Raw genomic sequence first — 14,102 nt, forward strand, 5'->3', positions numbered from 1 at the left:
TCGATGCTACATGCTACAAAGTGAATGGAAAAAATCTTGCGAATATGAACCTGCCGCCGTGGTAACCAAAACAGCGATTTCAACACAAAGTTGCTTCGATTCGGCCGAAAACAAAAGCAAGACAACGCACTCGACGTGGCATGAATGGCTCTTGAACAGTTTCCCGTTTGCCTGCTTCCTGACTCATACGCAAACACACACAGGAACCATTCACATATAAACAGACCGGACAGTTGCAAAACATGCGCGCACGCAAAAATAGACACCTTCGGGAAGAATAAAAAAGCTCAATTAGACATATTTCACAGGTGTCAAACTCAAGGCCCGGGGGCCAGATCTGTCCCGCATAATCATATTATGTGGACCGCGAAAGCAGAACAAACATGTCACCTTCAATGATGCTTTCTGAATGTGAATGATTTTAAATTCTCATATGGGATGAATAAGAGAGATATTGGAAGCATGTTCTTGTTGCCAAACCCTTCATGATAGTAAATTAAACAATAGTTGAATCAACAGTTATTCTTGACTTCTTTATGTGGTTTCAGTCATAACAGCCCTCCAAGGGAAACAGGAACTAAAATGTGGCCCGCGACAAAAATGAGTTCGACACCGCTGACGTATATTTTCAGAAAACAAAATCACACGTTATGTGCTCTTTGCAATTGGGAAAAAAACCCACCAAAAAAACAAGGGCAACAGTACAGGGGAGAGGTAACAAGGAGGGAGGTGATTAAATGTAAATATGTCTAATGGTCCTGTGTCTGCCAGGCTCTTAAGGTAAGTGCCTGATATATGCGGCATCCAAGCGACACATTGCAGATACTAAAATGAATTCACTTATTTTGCATTAAATCCCTCTGATCATGTTTGCTCACTGGCCAGGAAACCGCAGCTCGGGAAAGACAGTAAAAATGCTGTTTTCGTTCCGTCATTCTTCATATTTCAACAGCGCCGGACTTTCCAAAACGCATCCACTCCTGCTTACTGTGTCTCTCTTCCTGCACTGTGTCATTTCCTGTAAAACTAAATATCATATTCGCATCGACTTCCTCTCTTGTACCTTCCAGGTGTTGTGATGCCAAGTTTGCCAGAGTCGGCCTCTGCATAAATCTCCTGTTTGTGTGCTTGCTCAAATCGCTGTTGGCCAGGGCACAAAAGCTCTCCTGACAATGCCTCTCCATTCAGAACACAGATGGTACAACCTGTAGGTTTTTTTCATGGACTGGAAATGCTTCACTGTCCACGCTAACTGGGCTAAGACACACACACCCACACCCACACCCACACACACAGATAGAGGGAGGGCAATAAATTGAATCCAGTACAATACGGCCCCCGCAACGGACGTGGTGGGAGTGATGGCTTATGCCAGAGAAAGTCGCACACCCCAGAGTTCAAATGGAGGTAAAGTGGAATAGCGCTCACAAGAAAGGCATGTGATGCTATTTTTCAATTAAATGATGGCAGGAATTGGACGCTTTTGCTATTTGTCTAAGCCGAACCACTACCTGGAAAAAAAAATGATTTATGTAATTGTCATAAATGAAAGGCTTTTCAACATTGTCAGCGGCGGATTAAGACCATTATTACATTTTTTTTAAAGAGAGGATTTATTGCATAGCAAGGTTGAACTTGTTACCAATGTAATAAATATGCTTCAATATAAAATAAAATCACCACAGGCAAATCCTGGTACTCCATAACCGTGCCTGAATGCGCTTTTAACCTCACTACCTTTACGTTCCTTTCCAACAGGGGTCTCTTTTTCAGCGGAGTGAGCACTAACGCAAAGCTGGAGTGGATGAGTCCCGACGGGAAAAGCCACTTTCCGGAACATTTTACCCAATTTGCATTGCTTCTGGCTTCATCGTTCTCCCCAAGGAGGGGCAACGTCGTCGCAGTGTATATCTGGATATGAATGTATTTGTCTCATACGGATGTCTACACTAAGGGGAACGCAAAACAATGTGTGTCAGTTAGATCACCACAAGAAACGGCTGTTTTTGTCAATTATGGGTGTCAGATACAGGCACGTGTATTCATCTATCCAACCATTCTGTCAAAAGAGGCTATGACCACAAATACCGTATTTTCCGCACTGTAAGGCGCACCTAAAATCATTCCATTTTCTCAAAAGCCAACAGTGCGTCATATAATCCGATGTGCCTTATATATGGATCAATATTCTGATTTCTTGGATGTAGCATTTTAAAGATGAAGTTCTGTAAAGCACATTGTTACAGTGTATTGTATTGTATTGTATTGTATTGTATTGTATTGTATTCCCTTGAGTGTAGCTCCATCTCGTGGATGCAGATGCCACTATTGTAGCTTCTATCGATGCGCCTTATAATGCGGTGCACCCTACTGATGATAACAGATTTAAAATAGGCCATTTAATGAAGGTGTGACTTATAATCCGAAGCACCTTATATTACGGAAAATACGGTACATAGGTATTCTTTAAAAAATAAAATAAAATAGCCAGCGAGACACAGGGGTCAACATTCAAATTAATTTTCAAGACGTCAACTGCATGCCAGAGCAGCAGGAGGCACGATAACCACGAGACCATTTAGCTAGCCAAAAGGTTCCAGAAGGTCACTCAAGGGCGCAGTTTTCAGAATACATTGGTGGGTACTACAGGAGGATGAAACCGTTAATGAGCGCCAAACAGTTTTGTTTGTTGCTTGAACGTAACAAAGTGGTTTGAACGCATTCATTTAAGTTGTTTGAGCGTACTGCAAAGTAATTCAAGTGTATTGATAAAGTTGCTCAAACGTATTGGTAAAATGTAGGCTAATTGCGAAGAACATTATTAACATATAAATGGGCTGTGTCAGTCAGACTTGCTGCAAAGGGGTTAGCACGTACTGATTGAACATTAAATTTTTTCCCCTATGATGCCACGTGGTATTGACAGGACGAAGCGCACCAACAATGAAAAGCTGTCAATACCCCAGGGCATTATGGGGGAAAAAAATGGAATGTTCAATCAATACATTCTAACCGCTTTGCAGTACGTCCGACCGACATAGCCCATTTTACGTCACATTGGAAGCTCCACGTTTCCGTTGATGGAGTTGGTATAAAAATAAAAATGGGTCATAATAATATGTTAACGTTTTTTAATTACTTTTTGCAGATGCGTGCGAATGCAGTCGGCTGCATGCGAAACAAAAGATGAACCTTCACACAGTGAAACGAAAATAAGGCGAGATTGACTTCCACAGGAAAAAAAAAAAATCTCCGAAATTAAAAACGTTAACGCTGAGCAGCCTCGACTATAAATGACTGAAACGGAGATGCATAGGATGTGAACTAGCATGTAAATAGTGAACAGGTGAGGTTTCCTCACGTCAGAACCTGCTCCCTGCAGCTTTTGACTCTCTGGAGGACCCGGAATGTTTTTTGAATTGCCACACACAAGGGAGTGAATGACGCAGGACCAATGCATTAGAGAAATGATGCAACAAGAGGAGCAGCAATCAGTCTGATTAAGAGTGTGTGTGTGTGTGTGTGTGTGTGTGTGTGTGTGTGTGTGTGTGTGTGTGTGTGTGTGTGTGTGTTGCCATCTCCTACTTTATCCAGCGTACCGCCGAGCTTTGATGCTTTGCTTTGACTGCACTTTCGAGGTTTGACATGAAATCGCCGGGTTAGGTCAATGCGGGAACACGCAAGTGTGATAAAAATAGAGCAGTCAGTCAATCAATCAAGTGCCTGGAGATTGTGGACGGATGACGGTTTCTGATCGCACACCATTCCAGAATGTGGCATAAAGGGAACACGCAAAACGGCGTTGAAGTTTGAAAGAGAATTTACAATCAAATTTGTAGTGAGTCTGAGACGAGAGACTTCGTAAATAACTGACCGGGCCAGCTTTAACGGGTATATGGAAGCTGTTATTTGTTGTTTGCCGATACACGGGCAACGTGGAGAACCAACCGCAACTATTTAAAGTGTATTTGCGGTGTGTGGCCTCAAGACAAAATAAACCACCTTTTCAAATCAATCCACATTACTTTGAACAATAAGTCTCATTTGATCTTTACTCTGCAGTCCTCAGGGTCACTAACGATTACAAGCGCACCTCTTTATCAGAAGGTCCAATCGAAAGCTAATTTCCCTTAAAGCCAGCCTCTAAACTCTAATCACCTAGAGGAACAAACAACAGCCTGCAGCTCCCGAGTGCTACCTTGTCTCAGATTAACTCACCTCAGGCCCATTTCAGCATCCCTTAATAGCTCTGTGCCTATAATATGCTCATTAAACTCGTGTGTATGTTATGTGTGTGTGTGTGTGTGGGTGGGGGGGGGGGCGCAAGGTCAGAGTGATATGCAAAAAAGAAAAAGAAAGGCCCGATCTAACATCATAATTCGTGATTCCAATTAACAGTGGACAATTCAGCAAATGGATTGTCAGGGAGACAGACTGATGATGTTTCATGTACCACTAGTTAGAAACGTGAACACATGGAACAGAACCACAAGCGATACTCACAGACCAGTACTGCAGCTTACAGTAGGTGTGGACCTTTTTTGACTTGTTATGTCCGACTGTAGCAGAACGCATGGCACAATATTGCGCCGGGCCCGTAAACTGCCACATGCCGAGACCCGCCTTGAATGAACGCGACAAAGCCGCAACCCTACACCCGAACTTACAGTGAGAACCGTGATAAAATGGAGAAAAAAAACAACCCCACACACCAAACGTGTCAGAACTTGAGAAAACTTCTAAGGACCGCAAGATGCTACCCTTTCCAAGACGGACTCCCTCCAAGTCATTTCATTGTCAGGGCATTGAATCGGTCGCAACCCGCAGTCTGACACGACCATCGCGCCGGGTCCACGGTGCGTCTGAAACTTGCCATGTCACTAGGAACGTAATGAAAACCGAGCATTGCGACTCAAGGTGGGCTATATGTTTTACAACCACACCGACCCCGTTTTTAACGAGACCATACAGCACAGTTAACATCCACAAAGAACTTGAAATCGCCTTTGGTATGAGGGAACATTTCTGTCATACGACCGGGACAGTATCCGCCTTCAAATGCAGCCTCTAACGGAACTGTAATTGGGATCCAGTTACAGTGTGACACATTAGGATGAGTGTGCTTGAAACAGCGCCCATCGGTGCAAAAAGGACTTGATGTGCCGGCTTCTTTCCGTAACTCGGACACACTTCATTCACAGCAGCAGCCTTGACCCTGGTGCCTCCTCTGCCCTTCACTGCATCACTAAATGCAGCCATTTGGGCTCCCGTAGGGCCCATGATGGAGCCTCGGTCGCCTCCCAGCCACATTCATACCACTGAGTCTGTAATGAAACTATGGATTTTCTATCAGAGTCCCGACACTAACTGCCTGTTTGCCGTGCATGCAGTCGCCGCCGCACTATTCTGTACTGTATATGGAGAGGCGATTTCAGCAGTCCTTCTGTAATTCGTTTCACATCCCTCTGCCAGTGGCAATGGTTTGTCAGCTTGATAGCAATAACCATATACCACATATTGATTTGCAGTCAAGTGGGAGACATGTTTTGAAAAAAAAAATGATTATGGTAAGATCCACACCCACAGGAAAATCTCAGTCACCGGTGAATGATATTGACCAGTATGTGAATCGTTACCGAAACCTTTACATTTTATCAACTTCCAGGGAATATTCTCACGGAGACGCCCGTATCGTGGCCGTAATTACAAGCGGCAATGTTCACAAACGCCGCGTTGTGCATGGATGAGCACAATGACGGAGCTCATCTGCGAGCACACAAACACCGAGACCCAACGAACATGCCAAGGGACTTAATGAGCGAGTGTGCCGTCTCTGCAGTTTCATCTCGGCGCTGTCTCCTGCTCTCCTCCCCGCCCCCCTACCACCGACTCACACACATGCGCACATAGGGGGGTAAACATGACCTACAAGCCCACTTACTTCCCAGCCCGGCTGAAACTCTACTCCCAGAACTGTTCCAGGAGTAACTTCAACCCAGTAACGTTTCGGATCCGTCTTCACGTTGTCAAGGCGCGCCAATCCCCCTGCCTGCACCACAAACATCAATGGTCTTCTCACTCCTTGTTCCTCTTCCTCACTATCTGTATCTATGGCTGCCCTGACGACTGTTGCCATAGCAACCGAGGAGCAGGCCCGCCACAAGGGATTTAGAGGCAACTTGGAGTAAAGATCCCGATGTTATTGGAGGCTTATTACCGGGTGTGTGCTTGGGCGTGACACGGTGGCGGTGACGCAGTCCTCATCACGGCATACGGACAAATACAATTTAGGGGCCACGTCGAGAGGCGCGCATCCAACGTGCCGGTTACTTAACGATAACACTAAATAAGCAACCGGTTTATTAAATTACAGCAAATGTGACAACATTGAGAAAAGAAGAGGCAAAGCCAGCACCCTCATCACTTTCCGCCCCATATTAGATGCGCATATACACACCATCTGTGCTGGTCCTATCCATTCCAAGGTTATCAGTAATCCAATAGGTTTTGCTGAAAGCGGGCATGTTTCCAGAGACGCAGCCAATATCCTGTAAGCGGAAACATCCGGAAGGAATCGCGTCTAAGTGACACAACGTTTGCTCTTTTCCTGTCCATCGATGTGACAGGATGAAATGTTTCCTGCTCGCCACAGTTATTTCTTTCATTTGTTCCACTCGTTTCTTGCTGGTGCTGATGACAAACGGATGATTGATCGGTGTGAACCGCCGCATTAAAACCCAGCCGAGTACGGTTTGGCAAAAATGCGTCACTTAGTAGTACACAGTGAAACTTTAAAAGTCATGCGCGACCCATCGTCAAAGGTTACGCACAATCCACTGTCAACATTGTGAACTATCGAGTCATTCTAATTCCCAATATCCCCCCCCGCCCCCTCGCTGAAAACGGAAAGGCAATCAAATTAATTCATTGCATCCATCATCAAACCTCCATTACTTGCACAGGCAAACCTCAGTAGTTCTGCTGTGTTTGTATTAAAAATGAATTTTACAGATGGTAAACAAATGGCCCATTTTAATACAAAAATGGAAATGTGTTTACCGAAATGCAGAGATGAGTAAGAAAATGGTCCGCAAAACAAATACCTGCGCTGCAGGCACGGTGCTTTCTCAAAATTGGGCACACAGACCCATAAAAACGCGTATCGAATTTGAAGAAAGTGGGTCTGGTGTTATTTCTAGGCCACTAGTTTGCTGCCAGTGACCCACAAATTGGCAGCACAAGGCTGCTACGGGTGATAACACATCGTTGAGAGGCCTTGGGCTGAAGCTTGGAGCAATCACACACTGAGCATTCGGCTTTGAACAGCCCAGGCGCACACAGTGTTACAGCTGGGTTGCAGATTTCAGATGGGAAAGAAATGGCGGCCAGATTATTAGCGCGGATTAAGTTCGAGACTCACCTAGCAAGTAAAACTCTCTACGCGCAAGTCAATATGACATGTTATCGCATCGGTGCGCGTATGGCAAGCCTGTTCTCATGTTGCCTCCCCGTTTGTCCCATTGTGTGCGCCTATGTACTTGCTGTCATTAATGAGAGTTCCGCGTGCGTATGTGTGTGCGTGCTTGTGTAGCCTCTCCCATGGGACGCTGTTTGCAGTGCTTTAATTAGCTTAATCCACTGGCAACGCACGGATGGGGGAGCTGTGAAGGAGAGGGGTTTGATGATCGTTGGAAGACGAGGTGACTGAGGATACGCGGAGGAGAATCTCTTCTCCTTCCACCATTTGTTTCTCCCCGAACACATTGCGCACATACAGACGCGCGCACAAAAAGCAACCCTCAGCCTTGGCAGCGTCAGAAGTTGGCCGGGCCATTGTGAGACCTGCGGGGAGGTGGAAACTGTTTCTGAAATGACCACATGTGTTGCAGGAGGCCAGCTAAACCATTTCCAGGGAGACTTTTGCATTCACAGCGAAGCCAACCTAAACGACCAATTAAATATAATAGCGAGGGCTTAATCGGTGGTCGCCAATTTAGGATGACAAACAATTAATGCTATGGAGAATACATGGAGAAAGCTATGAATGTGGAGAAGGAGGAGTAAGACGCTCTCAAAGCTGTAGCGTAAGATGGATGGGGGGGGTAAGGTGGCAGAGAGGAGGTGGGGGCAGGGGTATAAAAGTGGGAAGAAATATGATGCACAAATACTATTCTTGGGAAAAGATACAATCAGCTCAGTCATTCAGATAATGACTATTTCCACGGGGGAAAGAGTGCGGCAGCAAGAAAGTAGATATGCATGTTGATGAATCAAAGAGGTAAACAGGTTCTGGGTCAGACATGAGAAGTGAGGAGGGGCAGCAAAAGCAGAAGAGATGAAAGATCACAAGTATTGAGCCGATAAATCAAACCAATTGAAATGTGAATGGAGTTGTTTTTTTTTTAAATGATGCAATAATTTAATACTTCTTGCAATGAGGACAAAAAAAGTTGAAAAAGGAATAAGAAATGAAAAACACCCTCTGCATGACATTGCCTGAGCCATTTTTAATTACTAACAGCTTAATGGGTGAAAATCACAGCGCCACAAAGTCAACTCAAGGCACAAATAATTCCGTGATTCCCCCCCCGTCCACTAATGCTTTCATAAAGCCTTAAGCTGGTGGAAATAATTAGTCTACTTTTAGTTCCAGGACCCCAAAAACTGTGACACAAGGCTACCCTATAGTTGCCCTTTACTGTATTTCAAACTGTCAAAAAGTAGACAGACAAACACAAATGTCTCCTGGCTGAGCTTGGAACAAAAGCTTGGCGTGACAAACTGGCATGCTGGAAAATTTTACATCACCTCCTGTCCTTTAAATCATTCGTCGTAGCTCTGCAGTAATGCACTACACGATGCTGGAGAACCGTTTTTAGCACAAACATACTCCATCTCTGGAAACCGCTACCTTGATTGAGATAATAAGCAAGTAGTCCAGTCAAGCCTAAATATGTTTTTTGGGGGTAAAAACGATCTATTTCCCAGTGTGGCAAGCAAAGGAGATGAGAAGGGGAGTTTTGGGTGTGAGCAAACATTTGGAGCTTTGAGCACGTGCGGTTCGAGGACGAGGTCTTCCGTCTAAAATGCGCAGAAGAATGCGACGGTGGACTGTTACGTCGGAGGGAGAAGTGGTGGAATTATAGTTATTGTGGAGTAGTGTGTGCTATGCGGTCGGTTTAAGGCTATATATTCTCTGTTGGGGGTGTGAGTGTGGGTGGGTGGGGGATTGCGGGGGGGTTAATGAGTTAAACAGCATGTGACTCAAATTTGATGCGGAGGAATGATGAATGTGTTACCTCATGGGTCGCACACGCACTGTAACTGCTTTGACCACTGTGGCCTAAACTTGTCCCCAAAGCATGTCATCCACGTGACGCCACAGTTTAACATTCCAAAACCAAATCCCACCCCACCATGTCATCTGAAGCCTTTTCTATGCCTTATTTTCATACAGAAAATACTTGCGGGCGCAGTATACTGAATGTATACAAATGCGCATGTATTCCTGAAGGATTGTAATCATCTTGACAACTCTACCCCAGAAGATCTCATCAAAATGATCTACTGTAAATCTATTAGCCCGGCACTGGCTAATCTGAAAAGCCTGCTTCTGTTGCGGCCCGAAGAGAGTCTGCCTGTTTGCATTCCTCGCACTAGATTAACTCATTCAATAGCGACATATTTACTGTCATTTCCACTCCAAATTTGGTGGAACCGAGAGCAGGAAGCTGTGAGCAAGTGCCTAAAAAGTCTTGGGTTCTCATTTGTCCTACCTCGATTCAAATTTCCCACTAAAACCTTGCCCTGATTGCTGAAAGAAGTTTTAGTGTGTGGTAGTTAAAGGGCCGATGGAGGGTGAGCGGCCAAGGTAGATTCTCTGAAGCCAAAGCATACATGGTGAGCTGCTGGGTTTAATTGCAAGGAAATAAGCGTGCTAGAACATTGAGGAGGTAGAGAAAGAGAGAGAGAGAGAGAGAGAGAGAGAGAGAGAGAGAGAGAGAGTGCGGGCCAAATGTAATCTCGACCCACTGCGCTACTTGCGCGTGACCCTCTGGACACTGCTAGCGTCCAACTTTCCCACTGTGAATCTTTTGTACGGTACTGGGGCAACATATTGTCTGGACTTGTCATGGTTATATTTGTCATATGGAATGGCAAATAAGAAATACTGCATCGCTATCTCTCATCGTACGGTACTGATACGCGCTAGGTGCCGGCGCTGTCGCCGTCTCATCTCAAGTATGCTCGGCTGCACATTTGATTAGAAACGAGGCTTTTTTTTTTTTTTAATATGATGCGAATCTCGGTGATCTCCTCCACGTTTCTGTTGAGACACCAGATCGGAATGACAAGTGAAAACCTGTTTTGATGATGTCCTGTTTTTAATAATGAGCCGCTCGCGGATGCCACGTTCTGACAGCCGAGAATGAAAATATTATCAAAGAAGAGCGATGTCTGATGGCCATGACCTAGAAACATGCTGTCCAGGTCCTTGCTGGGATCATGCGAGTACCCCAGCCTGGGTATCCACTCATCTGATCTTCCTTTCAAATTGGATTCTAGCCTGACACATTTATTATTCATCTCCTCTTTTCCAAAAGGTTTTTCTCCGGCTCCCTCTCGCGTGGTCTCTTCATTGTGCCTCATTAACCCTTGAAAGTGGTGAATTACGGCTGGCATTCAAAAGTAGCGAACGGGCGCCGTGCGGGCACATCGAGCAGAAGCGAGTAAAAGTGCAATAACAATGTTTCAGGGAATGAACTGTCCCCATCAATGACACGTAGACGTGTGCTCTGAAAGGGGTCACCCGAGTGGACCGGAGGAGCTGGTAAAATGGATGTCGATGACTTTTGGGAGCGACGTGAGAAATTTGATAAGGGGACAATTAACTCGCGGCAATTAAGGGAGCCCCCTCAAAGCAAGTGATGTTCATTTCGAAACATAGAACGTCGTACATGATGAGAAGTCGGTAGGATAAAAGGTAACCGTTAGTGAAAGCGGTTTAATGAGACTGTGGGGGAGTTGGGTGAATGGCTATCATAGTAGATGATGTGGAATTAAATCTGAAGAGCCTTTCATAATCTCTACCCTTACGGCAAAAGTGTTACACCTAATTATTAATAATGTGTTCAAGGTTAGGGCATCTGATATGTATATGTAGGTTTTTCTTATATCTACGGTATCTAAGTATGTATGTGCTGGAAGCCTCTGGCGTTAATTGGAGAAACAGATTATGGGGCCAGGCTATCACTACACGACACCTTCACGCATACAGAACGCTCAACCATTATCAAGAGAGGAATCGGAATCATTGATTACGAGTGGAGCGAGTGGAAAGAGAATATGTGAGCAGCAGATGAAACAGAAAATGAGAGAGCCGAAGCAGACCGAGAGAGACAATGTTCAGAAGCGGCGTTATTAATTCATAACCGTGGTTACACAAAGGCAATTTCGATGAGAATGAGATTGCCTTTGAGTCACGCATAAGCTTACGGTAGTAAACCATCGATATTTGTGTCACACACATAAAAAGAGTTGGAGAACCTCAAGCCTTACCGTATTCGTCGGTGCACGAATAAAATGCTGAAAACACAAATTAAATAAATGGGGGAAGTGCACTGTTTTACTCGAACCAGCAGAGGCGCTGTCGATTTATTCTCAGGAATACAACAAAAATTGTGGAAATCACCACCCTTCGAGGATGATCATATGTATTTAATTTTGGAGAGAAAAAGGCAAATTACCGTGTTGTGGCGAAACGTTTTTTTTTTTTTTTCGAAATGGCACCCTTCTGGCTTTCAGAAAGACGACAAAAAAATTCAAGAAATAAAACTGTCTATAAAACTACATTTTCTTTGTCGATCACAGACCAGAACAAATTAAGAAAACGGCGTGTAATTTCCTGATCTAAAACAAACCTGCAAATCCAGGAGGGTGGCATTTTCATCATAATGTGCCCCTTTTCTCCAAAACTAAACATTTAAATGATCATCCTTCAGCAGTTGGTGATTCCATAATTTCGGCCAGGGCTTGTCAACTGCATTAAGAAGTGTTGTAATTTACAACTCCTGTTGAAAAAAAAAAAAGACTCCTTTGTGCAATCATTATCTGGAGATGCAAATATAAAAACACACAGAGAGGAATTCCTGAGTCCATCTATGAATAATATATGCTTTGGTGTGGTATGCGCTGCAGCAGCAGAACTGCACCCCCACCGTGTGCCCCTTGGTTAGCCTTTATATAGCGCGCTTTAGAGTAGATAGCCAGCTCGTGACTTCATGTGATTGAGCTGATTTGATTCAAGATTGGATGCCAAGAGAGAACTCTTGTGTGAGTGGGAGTGAGAGAGACTGAAAGAAGGAAGGGGGGAAAAAAAGATTGCAACAGAGAGAGAGACGGCGACAGAGCGAGAGACATACTGTCCACGCTTGACTTGTCACACTTGCATTATGGCTTAACTGGGCTGTATCTAATAAGAAAATGCCATTAAGACTCGGTGCCGTCAAGAGGAAAAAGAAATAACTGGAGAAAATGACACATTTTGCCGTTAATTTGGGAACATCCTGATAAGATTGGATGACTGATGGCGCTGTGGGAAGGAGTTAAATTAACTGGAAAAAGATGTACTTAAGCAAAGTGTAAATTATCTGTTTTGTCTTGAGCAGTCAGTCTGAGCTCTATCTGATCCCTTTTCATCGGTCTCCGCATTTCCCGGCGCTTTCATCCGTTCCGTGCGCGAGCGTGCGCGCGCGTATGTGTGCGACCACATGCAGTTGTGTGAACTAATGACCGAGGGCTAACAAACGCCTACACAAAGCCAACCTCTGTGCGGCTGCCCGGGTCAAACAACTCGTGGCTCAGTGGCTCAAGCCAAAAGATGACACATGCGCACCCACCCACACATGGGAGTCAACCTCTTTACAGGCCTTTCCATTTGAAATCATGATTTAAAGGGAAAGTCAAGTCAAAAAGGGTCTTTTTTCGAGAATATGTTCTGCGCGGCCCTACGAGTCTCAACGCGGGATTCTGATTCATATCACGGTTGTGGGATAGATATTAAGCAGTAAAAATCCACCTGTTTTCATCCATGGTGAAAGGAGAGCTTGATTCTTCTTCTCTTTCTTTCATTTATAACTATAACAACAAGGCGTATGTAGGAAAAGTTGATACCATTTTCTTACTGTCCATGTTTTATGTCAGGTGCTCTGTTGTACTATTTTCATTTTATGTCAACTGTTCCAGCTGCAGCAGTTGTGAAAGCGCTATATAAATTAAGAAGTATGTATGTATGTATGTATGTATGTATGTATGTATGTATGTATGTATGTATGTATGTATGTATGTATCTCAGGAGGCGGCCATCTTGTCACTTGCTGACGACTGAAAATGATATCAAGCGCCTACAGGCTCAGCTTGTGAACGTCACATGACCAAACCCAGAAAGCAGTTGAGCCGTGTTTGGTCGTAACGCCCCCTGAGATGGATGAAAACAGGTGGATGTTGCTGCTTAATTCATACTCCACAAACATAGACTAGTGGAACACATTGGCAAGAAGATTTTTAACAAAGCAATTCACCAAAGACCAAACATAGCATAACATTGCTGTATTAGCAGTCTTCCCGAATAAAGTAGTGTCTTGCGTAAGGGGTAAAATTTACTGCAGCCTCCTATTAGTATTAGCTTCCACTGTGCATTTAACATCGCTTAAATTTTGTTGGCTGGGCGTCGAGCTACAAACAACACAAATCCGCGTGAACAAACTCAAACACACACCACGGAGATTGACAAGTCAGCACAATGTGGCAGTACACATACATGGCAATGGCGAGTAATGAAAAAAGCGGAAGGGGCGTGGCCTGGATGGGGCGTGGCCTGGACGGGGGCGTGGTTACTTACAAAAGTGGCACTAAACGTGCTGAAGATGAAGTGTATTAAATTTACACAGTTTGAAAATTGAACAGAAAAAAATCCCAAGATCGCCACTATTCTTTCAAGTGAAAATTTGTGCAATTTTGCCTATGCATTCCTGGTGAGCACCAGTATGTAACTCCAAATTTGCTGCTCAAAATCAAAACTAAAAAAGTAAACACATTCCCTG

At 44.4% G+C, this 14,102-nt stretch overlaps 1 protein-coding gene across 6 annotated transcripts in view; it reads right to left on the reverse strand.

The window, feature by feature from the left end:
* plxna1b (plexin A1b) overlaps window positions 1-14,102 on the reverse strand; it is a 168,249-nt gene that overhangs the window by 108,822 nt on the left and 45,325 nt on the right. The gene's annotated exons all lie outside the window — the stretch shown is intronic.

Source organism: Hippocampus comes, unplaced genomic scaffold (assembly GCF_001891065.2).
Source record: "Hippocampus comes isolate QL1 unplaced genomic scaffold, H_comes_QL1_v1.1 scaffold68, whole genome shotgun sequence".
Classification (NCBI taxonomy): domain Eukaryota; kingdom Metazoa; phylum Chordata; class Actinopteri; order Syngnathiformes; family Syngnathidae; genus Hippocampus; species Hippocampus comes.